General features: G+C 46.0%; 1 long non-coding RNA gene across 1 annotated transcript in view; it reads right to left on the bottom strand.

Moving 5' to 3' along the window:
• LOC134761002 (uncharacterized) overlaps positions 1–13,557 on the bottom strand; it is a 98,464-nt gene that overhangs the window by 36,159 nt on the left and 48,748 nt on the right. Inside the window, exon 5 of the long non-coding RNA XR_010139182.1 lies at positions 7,575–7,713. This is a non-coding gene — a long non-coding RNA (uncharacterized LOC134761002). The remainder of the gene's footprint in view (positions 1–7,574; positions 7,714–13,557) is intronic.

Here is a 13,557-nt window from a genome sequence, read left to right as displayed (position 1 = left end):
GGGCACTAAATTAAAACTCAGTTTTGTCTTTGAAAAATAGATTCAATCCTCAGTAGGACTTGGTTGGAGAGATACTAGCATTAGCATAATTTCTCAATGCATTTTATAGCCCAGTCAGAAAAAAAGGATATTCAGAGAATCTACTAGGAAAAAAAAAAGGTCTCATGGGGGCCACACATGCTATTTTTCACAGAGAGAGACTTCTGGGACTCGTGGTTGACAATGGGTGGTTTTCTCAGTGAAATTTTACCTCTTCAGGGATGGTTTCAACATAATTGGTCAGCTGGTGGTAAATGCCATCCAAGAAAAATAAGTTGGCTGGCTTTCATGACTGTCAGCCATATCCAAGTTCATTAGTTCACTCACTCATTCACTCCCTTCATGGATTCAGCAAACACTTATTGAGTCCCTGTGACGTGCGAGGCCCCGTGCTGGCTACTGGGCATACAACAGTGCCCATGACAGTGCACTCAACGCCTACAGTCTACCGGGAACGAGAGACAAGCCAGAGTTAAGAGAGTCCTCCATCTATGTGACAGTGCCCTCTGGAAAGCCTTCTGTGAGTCAGTTTTGCACATAAGCCAGATGGATTAAAACTCTGGCCCATTCAGTGGGTGCCCGTCAAGCAGCATTGGAAACATGTGAGCTTGCACGTGGCTGCCTACTTCGCTTCCTGCCTTTCTTCTTAGGCAAACTTTATCATTAGTAAATAAAGACTGGAGTCGGGCAGACATCCATCCAAATGCAGCCTCCATCTTACTATTGATGTAGTCTCGGGCAAGACGCCTGACTCTCAGAGCCTCATGTTGCTCATTGGTAAAACGAGGACAACAGCAGTCCTATGGCAGAAACCACCTGCCTCATCTTAATTTCCCTTTTTTTTTAAGGAACAGAACCTTGGCATTACTAAGCACTGCAGTGAGCCTGGCCAAGAGACTACCTTGACCAGCCCACCTCATGGCTAGGTATGGCCATGAGAGCAATCTCTGGCCCATGAGATGTAAGCAGAGTTGTTGGGTGGGGTTTCTGGGAAAGTGTCATAAAGGGGGATTTGTTGAGCTGGCACTTAAAACAATTTTTTTGGCCTTCCTCCCTTCCTTCATAGTCAGAAATGTAGACATAATGGCTGGAGCTACAGCAGCCACATTGGAGCATGAGGTAACCTTGAAGATAGAACACCTGCACTAAAAAACAAAAAGAGCACAAGACTGTGATGACCACAGAGCTACTATTAAGCCCATGGCTACCAAGCTCCTGGCTTTTTGTGTGTGTGAGAAAAATTATCTTTTAAATCATTGTTATTCCTGGTTTCTTTCTAAAAACTAAAGGCAATTCCTAATACAAGTAGTCATACATGCTACTGTGGTCATTGAATGAGGTCATTCATGTAGCGTGCTTAGCCCAGCACCTGGCCCACAGTGAGCTCTTAGGGCAGAAGAGTTCACGTTATTCTTATGCACACGAAATATTTACATCGTCTTAGTCAGCTCGGGCTGCTATAACAAAATACCATAGACTGGGTGGCGTAGGCAATAGATATTTATTTCTCACAGTTCTTAAGGCTGTGAAGTCCAAGACCAGGGCACTGGTCCATTTGGTTCCCTGGTGAGAGGTCTCTTCCTAACCTGCAGATAGCCACCTTCTGACTGTGTGTTCACATGGTGGAGAGAAAGGGAAAGAACTCTGCTCCCTTTTCCTATTCGTAAAAGGACACTCATTGCATCGGGAGACCTCACTCATTGCATCATGACCTCATCTAAATCTAATCATGGTCGGGCACAGTGGCTCATGCCTGTAATCCCAGAACTCTGGGAAGCCAAGGCAGGAAGATTGCTTGAGCCCAGGAGTTTGAGACCAGCCTGGGCAACATGGCAAACCCCATCTCTATGGTGGCACCATGCTTGTGGTCCCAGCTACTCGGGAGGCTGAGATGGGAGGATCACCTGAGCCCAGGGAGGTCAAGGCTGCAGTGAGCTATGATTGCACCACTGCACTCCAGCCACAAAATGAGAGACTGTCTCAAAAATCAAACAAATAAATAAAATAAACCTAAACACCTCCCAAAGGCCCCACATCAAAATATCATCATTTTGGAGGTTAGGACTGCAATGTAGGAACTTAGGGGAAATACAGACTTTCAATCTACAACATCCATGGACCCTACCAAAAGGGTGTATCTGAGTTTGCTTAATTTACATTAGTACAAGTGGGAAACCTCCTGGGTTATAGTTGAGTCCTGAGGGTTACGATAAGGGGAGATGAGAATACTGGAGGACTAAGAGTGTAATGTGATGACTGGGCATTGGAGATTGTGCCCATAACCCATTCTTTCTGGCGGCACTTCAATGGGAGGGTCAGTCATTCATCAAAGCCATTCCTAATTCATGAAAGTAAAACCACAACATCTGATTAAGAAAAGAAGACCTCGAACTATGAAATTGATGGTCAAACCACATATCCATCATGCATGTGATTTTTTGCTTTGTAAATAACAAAATAACTACAGTAGGGACTGCATTGAGTGTGTTCCAGGCACTGTCCTGGGTCTTATCAAGGGAGCGAATCAGTCAGCGGCCAGCAGAAGCAGAGGGGTGCACTCGAATTGGGAGCTTTGAGAACAGCTCAATAGAGAGACCATTTGCAAAGGTGTGGGTGAGATGTAGAGAAAACACAGGTGACAGTGGAGCTGACAACCTCTGAGACTGAAGCAACAAGGAGACAAAGCCTTTACCAGGGCCTTTGGAGAAGGCTCCCCACCAGGAGCTAGGGCCTTTGGTGAAAAGACATGGCCAGTTCACGCTGACCCCAGCAGAGTCACCGCTCTCCTGCTCCAGCCTCATGTTTTTCATAGGCTGAAACCTACCAGAACCAGAGGGCAGTGGAGCCCCGCGACTGCAACCCACCTGAGTCAGATCAGCCTCCCAGACACTGAGCAGGGTCAAAAAAAGTGGAGAGTGACTGGGTAGGGGGAGCATTGGGCTTTATTCACTTAATCCTCAACAACTACCTTATGAATTAGGTACCATTATTACCCCTCTTCTACAAATGGGGAAACTGAGGCCCAGAGAGAACCATGAAACCATTTACATATTTAAAATATATAAATTTGTCAAGAAGTACTGCTTAGATCCTCTAAAATGAGATGATTTCCTGTTACCCAAATTATTGGAAGTAAGCTATTTCTATTGAGTTGTAAATACAAGTCTATATGAGAGTTTAACATACATGACAGCTCATGCCCCCATGAGGTGCATATTCTGATGATTTCAGTTTTACTGTTGAAGAACCAGAGGCTTAATGAGGTTGAACTAGGTGACTTCTAGGATCCTTTGAAATCAGAATAGATTCTAATGCAGTGACTACTTTAACCATTACTTTTGATTTGTAAAAACAGAACTATAAAAAGTCCCCACCACTAACAATAAAAATTTGTGCTGAAATAACAAAACTCTTTCCATTGAAATTTACCACTGCAGTAAATCCTTCCACTGAGTGACACTAAGGTGATCGACATCAGTGAGAATAGCACCAGCGATCGAAAATCAGGGGCAAATATGTTCTGCCCCTCTTAACTATATTCCTCGCCATCATGCCTAAAACTCCCACTTTCATCCCTCCTCTGCATTCTAAGACCGAAGTTTCCAGGAGAAAAAGAAAAGGTTTTCCTGAAGCAATGATATCTCACAGGGTTATGGGCCATGGTATTAGTTGAGATTCTGCCCAGTACAAACTAAAGGAAATCCAACTCAGACTGGCTAAAGCTAAAAAGGCAATCTGTTAGCTCATGTCCTAGGATAAGGCTGGCTTCAGGTATCCATTGATTCAGGGCTCAAAGGGTGTCACCAGGAACCAGCTTCCCTCTCTGTGTCTTGACAGTACTCGCTTGATGTTGGCCTCATTCTAAGCCTCATGTAGTTGCCCAGTGGTTGCCAACAGCTCCTTGGACCACACTCCATCCAGCATCATATCCAGCAGAAAAGCAGGATTGTACTGCTTCAGTAATTCAAATGAAAATCCTAGCATTGAGTCTCTTGGGCCCTGATTGGCATGGTGTGGATCACAGGGCTACTATGGCCAAGGGAATGGAATATCCCAATGGGAGCAGGGTTTGACCCTCCCCTACACCACAAGGACTGAGACTGGAAAAGGGATGATCCTATAGAAGCACGAGGGCTGCTGCCACAGGATGCTGGGGAAAAAACAGCCCATGTCTGCCATAGTCATCAATACCTTATCAACAGTCATCAATAGCAGAAATATGGACCAGGGAACCTCCACAGCCCAGAAACTGGCTACAGGAATCCCAAAGTTCGCCAAGCCACAGAATTTGGGGACATGTCAGTAATCTCCTCCCACTCGCCTCCCGCAGCTGTTCCCATCTATCCTGACCTTTTTAACTTGGAGAAGGGGCTGCAAAGGTAGAAAATGTGCCTCCCAACACAATCCCCTTCAGTTTTCCACTCTGTTCTTAGAGGATTCCTCCCCTTGTCCCTTGCATCTGAGCTTGAATGTGACGCTTTCCCTGAAGCCATCTCTAATAAAATCCATACCTTCCCAACTTCCCCAAGAGTCAAAAGTCCCTCTTTTATGTACTCACAAAATTTGTACACACATCGTATTGAAAGTATTTATTTATACACCTGTCCATATTCTGCACTCACACATGCTCACTCCACTCACACCTAACCAGATTAGAAGCTGTTTGAGGACAGAGGTTTGCTTTCGTTCTTCTCTGAGCCCCTAATGTGCAGCATAACATCAGGGATAGTATTCAGGAATGAATGATTGAGGGAATGAATGAATGAATGAATGAAAACTTTCTACAGCTCTATACCATTAAACAAACATCACAGCATGCATTAGGACATTTAGTCAATCAACAATATTTAGTAAACTCCTATTGTGTAGACAACAGACACAAACAAATAATTGAAAATAAAATCAGTAAAAGGAAAAGCAATGGTATGTGTATTCTGCGCATTTCAAAATAGCAAAGCCCTGAAATAAAAAGAATGTGCTTTTTTTTTTTTTCTTTTTGAGATAGAGTCTCACTCTGTTGCCCAGGCTAGAGTGCAGTGGCACAATCTCAGCTCACTGCAACCTCCACCTCCCAGGTTCAAGCAATTCTCCTGCCTCAGCCTTAGTAGCTGGGATTACAGGTACACGTCACCATGCTCAGCTAATTTTTGTATTGTTATTTTTGTATTTGTATTTTTATTTATTCATTTTTTTTTTTTGGAGAAGAGTCTCGCTCTGTCACCCAGGCTGGAGTGCAGCGCCACGATCTCAGCTCACTGCAACCTCTACTTCACGGGTTCAAGTGATTCTTATGCCTCAGCCTCCTGAGTAGCTGGGATTACAGGTGCGCATCACCATGCCTGGTGAATTTTTTTTTGTATTTTTAGTAGAGAAGGGGTTTCACCATGTTGCCCAGGCTGGTCTCAACCTCCTGAGCTCAAGCAATTTGCCCACCTCGGCCTCCCAAAGTGCTAGGATTACAGGCGTGAGCCACCATGCCCAGACTAATTTTTACATTCTTAGTAGAGATGGGGTTTCACCATGTTGGCTAGGCTGGTCTCGAACTCCCGACCTCAAGTGATCCGCCCAGCTCAGCCTCCCAAAGTGCTGGGATTACAGGCGTGAGCCACTGTGCCCGGCTGTACGTGCATTCTTGTGAGGGAGCTGTACCCCCAGGAAGGGGAAGGAGGGCCTAAAAGATCCCGAGAAGCCACCATGATGTCTGGGGGAGGAAATGTGCTGGGTTTGTCCTCTGGGTGCAATGCTCAGCATGGTCTAGGGGCGTATCGATGAGTTGGGAAAGCACAATTCAGAGACCAGATTTAAAAGACAGAGTCCTGTGCTGGAGTCTTGACTTTGCCCCTTCCTATGGGATCTCAGTCAGGGTATTCAACCTCTCTGGGCCTCCATTTTCTTGTTTGGAAAATGGGGACCATAACCCCACGAGCTGCTCAGGCCTCTACTGACCCGCTATCCTTCATGTCTCTCTTCTTTTTCCCCAACACCTTCAATCTGTCAGCAAGCCCACCTGCTACATCTAGACTCCTACTTCCGAACTTCCATCTGGACCACCACTGTGACAAGAACCCCTTAAAAAATACTCAGTTCCTTAAGTTCTATTACCAAGCAGTGGAGTTGGGTGGGGCAGTGAGCTTCACTTCTAACACTCATCTGAGTCTGCCTGCGTCTGAGCCGTGATGGAGAGGGAGAACCATACCCTGAGGTCAGCAGCAGCTTCCTGGCCAGTTTCCTTCCTTCTTTATCCTGTCGCGGCCCTTTCAACCTCTCCCCTAGCCAGCCCCCAGAGCAATGGTGTAAACACATAGTCAGATCCCAGCCTCTCCTGCCTAAAACTCCAGGGGCTTTCCCCATGGCCGCAATGCCCTCCATGCTTAACCCAGCTTCCTTCTTCACCATGTGGACTCCACTCCCTACCCACCTGCTTCCTCTGTTCCAGCTTGCTGGCCTTTATTCGCCCCCTGCACGTGCTCAGGGTGCTCCTATCTTGGGACTCTGCCCCCTCTTATTCCCTCTGCAGGAGAGCTCGCTCCTCCTGTATCTTTGCAGCTGAATCCTTGGTGTCATTCAGCAATCCGTTCAGCGGGGCCTTCCCTGACCACTCATTCTAAATTGAGCAGATCACAATATCTCTGCCACCTTCCTCTTTTATATTCTTCATAACACTGATTACTACTTCAAGCCGTCTTACTCATTTGCTTAATTGCACGTGAACTAGAATGTAAGCTTCACAAAGGCAGGGATGAAATTTGTCTTGTTCACCACTTTGTCTCCAGACCCTAGAATAGCGCCTGACACATAATAAATGCTCAATAAATATTTGATGAATGAAAGAAGGAAGGAAAGAAATGAGGGAGGCAGGGAGGGAAGGAGCACCTCCCTCAAAGGGTGATTATAAAGACTCCAGCATTTACATAAAGCACATAGATCATAAATCCAGGCACAGGTCGGGAACTGTGACTCAAGCCTGTAATCCCAGCACTTTGGGAGGCTGAGGTGGGCGGATCACTTGAGGTCAGGAGTTCGAGACCAGCCTGGCCAACATGGTGAAACCCTGTCTCTAGTAAAAATACAAAAATTAGCCGGGCATGGTGGCACATGCCTGTAATCCCAGCTACTTGGGAGGCTGAGGTAGGAGAATTGCTTGAACCTGGGAGGCGGAGGTTGCAGTGAGCTAAGATCATGCCACTGTACTCCAGCCTGGGCGACAGAGCAAGACACCATCTCAAAAAATCAATCAATCAATCAGTCAATCAGTCTAGGCACAGAGCCTGGACCCCAGGAAGTACTTAATACATGGTCATTATTATTCAGTTTCTAGGATAGAAGAGTGGGTAGGATGCCCACATCCACATGGATGCACACACGCACACATACACGCGCACACACACACACGCACACACACATGCACACACACGCATGCACACGCACGCACACGCACGCACACGCACGCACACACGCGCACACACACGCACACACACACGAACACACGCGAGAAAGGAAAGCAGAGGAAGTGCCCCCACTTTGCTTAGACTCACCTGGCTTGTGCAGAGAACATTTGAGGCCCCTGACTAAGCAGCATCCCCCTGGGCTCCCCTGGATCTGATGCTTGAACCCAGTTCAGACCCCAAGAGTTTGGAGTTCATTTTCTTTTGGCAAACCATCAGCTTTTCTTTTCTAAGGGAAAAAATAAAATACAAAAAGACACTCACATCACATCTTGGAGATCAAATGGCTGTTGGAAAACTGCATTTTGATGAGTGAGGGAATCAAAACCATATGGATTAAATTCTCCTTAGATCTCCTAGGGGGAAATGGGAGCGGGGAGCGGGGTTAGGGCAGAAGGGATGGTGGTGGAAGTCAGCATTGATTTTTACCAACACAAAGACGGTGCGGGAAGGACCCACTGAGGTGTCTCAGGTCCTTCAAAGCAATTTGTTGACCACGCTCCAACTGGCTCCACAAGGAGGAAAATGTGAACTTAAAAAAACACAAAACACCCTGTTTCTTTTCTCCTGGTTTCCCCTCCCCCATTGGCCCAAGCACTGGGGTCTTGTTAGTGACCAGTAAAAGGGTAGTGGATGGACATTAAGCTTGTATAATTTATTTCAGAAATCAACCTTTAAGTTTCTCCCTGAGACAAGGGTCTGAAATATCTGCTGAAGCCAAATATTTGTAAACTAGTACTCAAGGTGAGTGTTTTTGTTTTGTTTTGTTTTTTGAGACAGGGTATCACTCTGTCACCCAGGCTGGAGTGTGGTGTCATGATCACGGTTCACTGCAGCCTCCACGTCCTGGGCTCAAGCAATCCTCCCACTTCGGTCCCTCAAGAAGCTGGGATTACAGGCCTGTGCCACCGTGCCCGGCTAATTTTTTACAATTTTTTTTGTAGAGATGAAGTCTCACTATGTTGCCCATACTGGAGTGTTTGTTCATTTTTATTTTTATTTATTTATTTATTTATTTATTTATTTATTTATTTATTTATTGTGGAGACGAAGTCTCACACACTCTGTCACCCAGGCTGGAGTGCCGTGGCACAATCTCAACTCACTGCAACCTCTGCCGCCCAGGTTCAAGACATTCTCCCACCTCAGCCTCCCGAGTAGCTGGGATTACTGGCGCATGCCACCATGCCCAGCTAATTTTTGTATTTTTAGTAGAGATGGAGTTTCACCATGTTGGCCAGGCTGGTCTTGAACTCTTGACCTCAAGTGATCCTCTCTCCTCAGCCTCCCAAAGTGCTGGGATTACAGGTGTGAGCCACCACGCCTGGCCTTGGAGTGTTCATTTTTTAATGGTCATGTTCCTATGCACATTCTGCTAATGCTGGCACGTTGCAGAAGGCAGACTGGAAGAGACTGGATAAATAAAGCATGATTCATGCTGTCATTTGCTGCAAGAGGAACAAGTGCTTCCATTTTTTTTACCTAAAGGCAGAGAAAACTCAAAAGCTGTTTCCTCTGTTCTTCTCGTCCTGATCTCCTGGGAGCAGGTGACATGCAGGTCACCAGCCTGTGTGACGTAGTGAATATAGATGGCACTTCCTGAGTGCTTACACTGTATGAGGTTTTGGGCATCATCTCATTTCATCCTGCTAAACCATTTCAAAGGGGCTGCTGTTATTCTCATTGTACAGGCAAGAAAACTAAGGCACAAAGAAATTAAGCAACTTAACCCAAGTAACACAGTTAGTAGTGACAGAGCTCGGATTTAAACCAAGGGTTTTGTCAATGCCAGAACCTATATTCCTAACCATTATTCCCCTCAAAATTTGTCCTGCGCTTTGAGAATTTGTGTCTTTGCTTTTGCTGTTCCATGCATCCAAAAAGCCTTTCCCACAATCCCTATATTTCCTCCAGCCACCTGATGAAATATTCTCCACCTTCCAAGCTGGGTTTTATGTGTCCATGAAGGCTTTTTGGAAACCCCCAAATCAGTTGAGATTTCTGCCACCTCTGAACTCCAAAATGTCTTGTGCCCGTCTGGGGCTGACCAACCATAATAAAGACAGTTTAGTATGATGGTTAGGAGCCCAAGCTTTAAATGAGACAAACTTGTTGTTGTTGGTTTTTTTTGTTTGTTTGTTTTTATTTTGAGACAGGGTCTCGCTCTGTCACCCAGGCTGGAGTGCAGTGGTGCAATCACGAGTCCCTGCAGCCTTGAACCCCTGGGTTCAAGCAATCCTCCCACCTCAGCCTCCCAAGTATCTGGGACTACAGGCTCACACCACCACACCAGGCTAATATTTTTTTCTTATTTTTAGTAGATATGGTTGTGGCAGGGGGCTCTCACTATGTTGCCCTGGCTGGTCTTGAACTGCTGGGCTCAAGCGGTCCTTCCACCTCAGCCTCCCAAATTGCTGGGATTATAGGCATGAGCCACTATGCCTGGCTGCCAAAGTTGCATTTCAACCTCTGCTGGAACACTATAAATTTACAAATCACTCCAAGACTCAGATTCCTCGTCTATAAATGTGGGAAGAATGAAACAACCCGGTGTGAGCAAGCAACACGCCAACTAACGCATGCAAGGCACAGAGCAAGAGTGCAATCCATGTCAGCTGCTGCTTTCTAGTTATTTGGACTCTTGCTTGAGCTCCTTCACCTGACTGTAAATATTCCCAGGAAATGTAATCGTCACTGATTCAGGCAGTGATTGGATTAGGCATTTCACTGACTGAGTTTGGAGAGGAAGAGAGGAGAAAGGGGACTGGCGGGAGCAGTAGATGGAAGTAGGGCTCAGAGGGAATAAATGCAGCCAATGTGGAGTGAGTGCCTGTCATGTGACAGGGTTTCCAAGATGAATTAACCTCACGACCACACTGAGAAGTAAGTGCTGTTATTATCCCCATTTTACAGATGAAAAAACTGAGGCCCAGGGAGGCGGAGTGATTCACCCAAAGCCATGTATCAGATAAGTGCAGAGTCAGGAATCGAACCCAGGCATTCCAAAGTCCAAGATCTTACCTGCTTACAGATCTTACAGATTGCCCCCCCCAAAGAGGGGATTTTTAAAGCTTTTAAGTAGTAATAAAACAAAGAGGCTGGGAGTGGCCAGTCTGGATTGACAGGATTTTGACAGGCACAAATGTTGGGATAAGTTTGCCAGTGCTTTCCTGGGAGTTTATTCAATTCAGGGAAGTGGTAGGGACTCCCCCAAGAAGCCATGGCCACTTTGAGGTTGCACATAGACTTGATAAAAAAAAAAAAAAAAAAAAACCAGGTAAAATGCTGATGGGGTAGGGAGGCTTCGTAGGGTGGAGGAGGGATCTGTGCATGTATTTTACCATGGCCATACATATTTTCCCATTTTTTCTTGAAGGGCTTGATTTAACACACACCTCAAGGTGAGAGTCAGTAAATAACTTCATGACTAGGGAAAACTTCAGAGACCACTATGATGGTGAAACATCTAAATTAGTCCTAAAAAGGTGAGGGATCAAGGAAGGCTTCCAAGAGGAAGGGACAGCCAAACTGAAACCAGAGGCTGAGTCAGAGTCTGCTTACTAGGGAAGACACTTTGGGGAGGTTCACTCAACAGTCATTTCCAAACCTTTTCTCTCCTGTCCTCCCCTGTGGAGCCTTGAAGAGCTAAATAGCTCCCAGGGCCTGGCATAGTGGCTCACGCCTGTAATCCCAGCACTTTGGGAGGCCAAGGCAGGTGGATAACCTGAGGCCAGGAGTTCGAGACCAGCCTGGCCAACATGGTGAAACCCCATCTCTACCAAAAAATACAAAAATTAGCTGGGCGCAGTGGCTCACACCTGTAATCCCAGCTACCCAGGAGCCTGGGAGGCTGAGGAGACAGCATCGTTTGAACCCAGGAGGTGGAGGTTGCAGTGAGCCAAGATCACACCACTGCACTCCAGCATGGGCTACAGAGTGAGACTCTGTCTATTAATAAATAAATATATATGTAAATAAATAGCTTCCCAATCTTCCTTGAAGCTAGAGGTGTCCAAGTTCAGCCAAGGTAACTCCAACAGAAGCCTGCAGAGGTGTGTCTGAAAAAAAATTTCACTTTTCTCATGAAAGAGACAGAAATGGCTGGCTTGGCCCTTTCTTGTTCTTCCTGCCTTGAAGATGGATGTAATGCCTGGAGCTGCAGCAACCATCTTATGACCATGAGGTAATCAAGGTTGGGATGAAAGATAAGAGAATGGCACAGAATCAGCCCTGGCATCATCATACTGCCGAAGCAATGCTAGTTACTGCCCACTTCTACATTTCTAATGTCATGGGAGGGTCTTATCTGCCAAAGGGCTGCAGGGAAAGAACTGCTATTTGAGTCACTTTAAGGCTGTTTCTCCCCCATTCCTTGCGATTGAAAACATTTCTAACTTATACACTAGGCAAAGTGGAAAATATAGATAGGGAGACACACAAGCTAACATGTTCCAGGCAGAGGGTCTAATGTGTGCAGAAATCTAGATGGTAGAAGACTGTGGCATTTTCAAAGAAAACAGAAGCAATGTAACCAAAGTTCATGTTGCTGATGTGACTGGTGGCTAGTGGGTGCTGGCTGTGGCAAGCAATATGACTGGACAGTTATACAGGGGCTATGTCAGGCACGGCCTTGTACAACTTGTGAGTTTAGAACTTGGACATTATAACAATGGGGCACCATGGAAAGCTGTGTGTGTGTGTGTGTGTGTGTGTGTGTGTGTGTGTGTGTGTGTTTGTCTAATCAGGGTAGTGACTGGGACAAAGTTAAGTCCTTAAAAGACTCTTCTGGCTAGAGTTCACTTACTCAGTAAATACTTTATGAGCATGGGAAAGTAAACTGGTCCGACTACTTTGGAAAGCTGTACTGAAGTATCTAATACTATCTAATACTAAACATCCATTACCCTACAAGCCAACACTCTCACTACCAAGTACACACCCAAGAGAAATGAATGCACATGTCCACCAAGAGAGGAGTCCAAGAATGCTCCTAGCAGCTTTATTCACGAGAGCCAAAAACCGGTCACAGCCAGAATGCCCATCAGGTCTAGGAGAGCTAAACTCTGCACATACTCTTGCACTGGAATCCCACATGGCAATAAATGAAAAGGATACATGATTGCTACATGCAACATGAGTGAAAATCAAGGGCCTAGTGAAGGCTTCAGAGAAGAGTTCACATTTGTGTCAATCCAAGAAGCAGATGCCAGGATTAAATGTCCAAGAGCTGTATTAAGAGAAACACCTGAGAGGGAGATGAGGAGGGAGCCAGGAGAAGCAGGGAATCATCAAACTGAGATGCAGGTCTGCCCCTCAGGAAGGAGAGAGGGAAAGAAGGAACATTGGATGGGAACATCTTAGACTATAGTGCAGGGCAGTTCTTTTTTTTTTTTTCCCACTCTGTCACCCAGGCTGGAGTGCAGTGGCACGATCTCGGCTCACTGCAACCTCTGCCTCCCAGGTTCAAGCAATTCTCCTGCCTCAGCCTCCAGAGCAGCTGGGATTACATGCACCCACCACCACACCAGGCTAATTTTTGTATTTTTAGTAGAGATGAGGTTTCACCATGTTGGCCAGGCTAGTCTCGAGCTCCTGATCTCAAGTGATCCTCCCGCCTCGACCTCCCAAAGTGCTGGGATTACAGGCATGAGCTACTGCGCCCGGCCTACAGTGCAGTTCTAAGGAAGGTTGGCAAGGCCAGTTGGGAGTCCTTGAGCCAAAATTTTTTATCCTATTCAGCCATAAAAAAGAATGAAATCCTGCCATGTGCAACAACTTGGATTAACATTAAGTGAAATAAGCCAGGCATAGAAAGACAATACCACACGCTCTCCTTCATATGTGGAGCTCATAGAAGTAGAAAGTAGAATAGAGGTTATCAGAGGCTAGGCAGGGTAGGGGAGATGGAGGGAAGGGATGATATTGGACAATGGGTACAGTGTTATAGGTAGGTAAGAGGAATAAGTTCTGGTGTTCTAATGCACAGTAAGGTGACTATAGTTTAGTCAGAGGAGTTCCCTACCTCCTGGGAATGGGCCTGCACTAGCATCCCTGCTATACCCAGTCCAAGGGA

This window comes from Pongo abelii, chromosome 2 (assembly GCF_028885655.2).
Source record: "Pongo abelii isolate AG06213 chromosome 2, NHGRI_mPonAbe1-v2.0_pri, whole genome shotgun sequence".
Taxonomy (NCBI): domain Eukaryota; kingdom Metazoa; phylum Chordata; class Mammalia; order Primates; family Hominidae; genus Pongo; species Pongo abelii.
Note: the sequence above shows the minus strand (reverse complement) of the source record. Positions and strands in the feature narration are given on the sequence as shown.